Source organism: Carassius auratus, unplaced genomic scaffold (assembly GCF_003368295.1).
Source record: "Carassius auratus strain Wakin unplaced genomic scaffold, ASM336829v1 scaf_tig00214941, whole genome shotgun sequence".
Lineage (NCBI taxonomy): Eukaryota > Metazoa > Chordata > Actinopteri > Cypriniformes > Cyprinidae > Carassius > Carassius auratus.
The window spans coordinates 180171-184934 of NW_020527871.1; positions in this window are offsets into that span (position 1 = coordinate 180171).

Genomic DNA, 4764 nt, shown 5'->3' on the forward strand with positions numbered 1-4764 from the left:
ATGGCGGCCTGACAAATTTCGATGTTTCGCCATGAAAAAGGAAGTTGCTGTAACTCAGACATACAATGTCCAATCTGCCCCAAACTTCACATGTTGGATAAGACTCTTGACCTGAACAGATCTACATGCCAATATTCAGTTATAGTCATAGCGCCACCTATTGGCAACAGGAAGTTACATATTTTACACTGCGACAAACTACTCCTAGAAATTTTATGACATCAATGTCTTTTTTTGTGGTCAGTCTAATCTAAAGACCTGTGTGATGTTTAGTTGTGAAGATCTTGAGTTTTTGTTAAAAGGTGTGTCCATGGCGCCGTGATGAAGTTCGATGTCTCACCATGGGAATAAAAGATGTTATAACTCAGGCATAAAATGTCCGATCTTGCCCAAACTTCACTTGTGTGATAAGGGTCCTGGCCTAAACAGATCTGAAGGCCAATATTCCACCGGGTGTGGCAAAATGGCTCGATAGCGCCACCTATACACTTTCAACAGAGTGCGTATACACTTTAAATGGAGTGCGCCTCGAGCTATGTTTCACGTACATGTACAAAAATCGGTACACACATGTAACACACCAATATCTACGAAAAAGTCTCTTAGTACGAAATCCAAATCCCAACAGGAAGTCAGTTATTTAGAATTTTCTCTGCAAAATTAGTGTTGTTTTGGCCATTTTCAGGGGTTGTACTTTAACGAACTTCTCCTAGAGATTTATTCAGATCAACACCAAACTTGGTCAGTGTAAATGTAAAACCTTTTGCGATCTTAAATTGCGAAGATCTTGAGGTTTCGTTAAAGGGCGTGTCTATGGCGGCCTGACAAATTTTGATGTTTCGCTATGAAATAGGATGTTGTTGTAACTCAGGCATAAAATGTCCAATCCTCCCCAAACCTCACATGTTTGATAAAAGTCCTGCTCTGAACACATCTGAAGGCCAATATTCCATCATAATGATAGCGCCACCTGCTGGCAACAGGAAGATTGGCACATATATGGAATAAACATTGATATATTCTACTTATATTTATGAGTTTCAACGCATATTTCTCACTGTTCACCTATTAACTAAAGCCACTCGCTGCCGGTGAGCCCGTGTGCGAGGGCCCGTTCATCGCTGCTTGCAGCTTTAATTAGGGCCCGAGCACCGAGGTGCGAGGACCCTCTTGTATCTGCTTTGTTTATTCTTCTTCTTCTTCTTCTTCTTCTTCTTCTTCTCCCGAATGAATCGCATTTTTGAGGGCTTTAACATGCTCAAAAAGTCATGAAACTTTGCACACGCGTCAAACCTGGTGAAAATTTTCGTCTGATATAGGATTCAGAAGAGGGTGTGGCAAAATGGCTCGACAGCGCCACCTATACCAAGAAAATCAACAGCCTTCAAGCTATGTTTCACGAACATGCACGAAAATTGGCACACATATGTAACAGACCAATACCTACAAAAAAGACTCTTGGAGTGAAATTCTAAACCCAACAGGAAGTCAGTTATTTTTAATATTATGAGCATATTTTGTGTAATTTTGGTCATTTCCATGTGTTGTATTTTAACGAACTCCTCCTAGAGAGTTCTTCAAATCAACACCAAATTTGGTATGCCTAATCTAAAGGCCTTTGCGATGTTAAATTGCGAGGATCTTGAGTTTTCGTTAAAGGGCGTGTCCGTGGCGGCCTGGCGAATTTCGATGATTCGCCATGAAAAATGAAGTTGCTATAACTCACACATACAATGTCCAATCTGCCCCAAACTTCACATGTTTGATGAGACTCCGAACCTGAACAGATTGACATGCCCATATTCAGTTATAGTCATAGCGCCACCTATTGGCAACAGGAAGTGACATATTTTACGCTGCGACGAACTACTCCTAGAAATTTTATAACATCAATGTCTTTTTTGTGGTCAGTCTAATCTAAAGGCCTGTGCGATGTTCAGTTGTGAAGATCTTGAGTTTTCGTTTAAAGGCTTGTTCATGGCGCCGCGACGAAGTTCGATGTCTCGCCATGTGAATAAAAGATGTTATAACTCAGGCATAAAATATCCGATCTTCCCCAAACTTCACATGTGTGATAAGAGTCCTGGCCTGAACAGATCTGCAGGCCAATATTCCACCGGGTGTGGCAGAATGGCTTTATAGCGCCACCTATACACTTTAAATGGAGTGCGCCTCGAGCTATGTTTCACGTACATGTACAAAAATTGGTACACACATGTAACACTCCAATACCTACAAAAAAGTCTCTTGGTACGAAATCCGGATCCCAACAGGAAGTCGGTTATTTTGAATTTTCCCTTCAAAATTGGTGTTGTTTTTGCCATTTTCAGGGGTTGTACTTTAACGAACTCCTCCTACAGATTTATTCAGATCAACACCAAACTTGGTCAATGTAATCTAAAGCCCTTTGCGATAATAAATTGCGAAGGACTTGAGGTTTTGTTAAAGGGCGGGTCCATGGCGGCCTGACAAATTTCGATGTTTCGCCATGAAAAAGGAAGTTGCTGTAACTCAGACATACAATGTCCAATCTGCCCCAAACTTCACATGTTGGATAAGACTCTTGACCTGAACAGATCTACATGCCAATATTCAGTTATAGTCATAGCGCCACCTATTGGCAACAGGAAGTTACATATTTTACACTGCGACAAACTACTCCTAGAAATTTTATGACATCAATGTCTTTTTTGTGGTCAGTCTAATCTAAAGGCCTGTGCGATGTTCAGTTGTGAAGATCTTGAGTTTTCGTTAAAAGGCTTGTTCATGGCGCCGCGACGAAGTTCGATGTCTCGCCATGTGAATAAAAGATGTTATAACTCAGGCAAAAAATGTCCGATCTTCCCCAAACTTCACATGTGTGACAAGAGTCCTGGCCTGAACAGATCTGCAGGCCAATATTCCACTGGGTGTGGCAGAATGGCTCTATAGCGCCACCTATAAACTTCAACGGAGTGCGCCTCGAGCTATGTTTCACGTACATGTACAAAAATTGGTACACACATGTAAAACTCCAATACCTACAAAAAAGTATCTTGGTAAGAAATCCGGATCCCAACAGGAAGTCGGTTATTTTGAATTTTCCCTTCAAAATTGGTGTTGTTTTTGCCATTTTCAGGGGTTGTACTTTAACGAACTCCTGCTAGAGATTTATTCAGATCAACAACAAACTTGGTCAGTGTAATCTAAAGCCCTTTGCGATAATAAATTGCGAAGGAATTGAGGTTTCGTTAAAGGGCGGGTCCATGGCGGCCTGACAAATTTCGATGTTTCGTCATGAAAAAGGAAGTTGCTGTATCTCAGACATACAATGTCCAATCTGCCCCAAACTTCACATGTTGGATAAGACTCTTGACCTGAACAGATCTACATGCCAATATTCAGTTATAGTCATAGCGCCACCTTTTGGCAACAGGAAGTTACATATTTTACACTGCGATAAACTACTCCTAGAAATTTTATGACATCAATGTCTTTTTTGTGGTCAGTCTAATCTAAAGACCTGTGTGATGTTTAGTTGTGAAGATCTTGAGTTTTTGTTAAAAGGTGTGTCCATGGCGCCGTGATGAAGTTTGATGTTTCGCCATGGGAATAAAAGATGTTATAACTCAGGCATAAAATGTCCGATCTTGCCCAAACTTCACTTGTGTGATAAGGGTCCTGGCCTAAACAGATCTGAAGGCCAATATTCCATCGAGTGTGGCAAAATGGCTCGATAGCGCCACCTATACACTTTCAACGGAGTGCTTATACACATTAAACGGAGTGGGCCTCGATCTATGTTTCACGTACATGTACAAAAATCGGTACACACATGTAACACACCAATATCTATGAAAAAGTCTCTTGATACGAAATCCGAATCCCAACAGAAGGTCAGTTATTTAGAATTTTCTCTGCAAAATTAATGTTGTTTTGGCCATTTTCAGAGGTTGGACTTTAACGAACTCCTCCTAGAGATTTATTCAGATCAACACCAAACTTGGTCAGTGTAATCTAAAGCCTTTTGCGATCTTAAATTGCGAAGATCTTGAGGTTTCGTTAAAGGGCGTGTCCTTGGCGGCCTGACAAATTTTGATGTTTCGCCATGAAATAGGATGTTGTTGTAACTGAGGCATAAAATGTCCAATCCTCCCCAAACCTCACATGTTCGATAAAAGTCCTGCCCTGAACACATCTGAAGGCCAATATTCCACTATAATGATAGCGCCACCTGCTGGCAACAGGAAGATTGGCACATATATGGAATAAACATTGATATATTCTACTTATATTTATGAGTTTAACCCCTTACTAGTAACCCCCCTTTTTTGGCATGGAGACAGAAATGACATACCCAAAATAAAAAGGTTTCTGCTCATGATTCTTTCTGACTAGATACATAATCAACCTTTGTTCACAAAGCTGACACTTTAATGTTTACTGTTCAGGAATCAGAATCACTCAGACTGTTATGATAATAGAGATATATAAGCTCAAACATAAAAACAAAAATAAAAATATTAAAAACATATTTTTTAAATGTATTTTAAAAATTGTTGATGTAGGATATGAGTTTGAAAACACAGTGTAGCTAAGGCCACAAGTCTTCCAAAACTTCATAAAAAATTTCATAATCGAATCTGTAAAACTGTGAATTTTATGAAATATTTTCTAAGGCCATGTCATGTGTGTTTTTAGAGAAGGCTAATCAGATTGATTTATGGCCCTTGTCATCTCTGTAAGATCTCACATGTAAACTCTCCTGTGTATTTTGTATGTGTG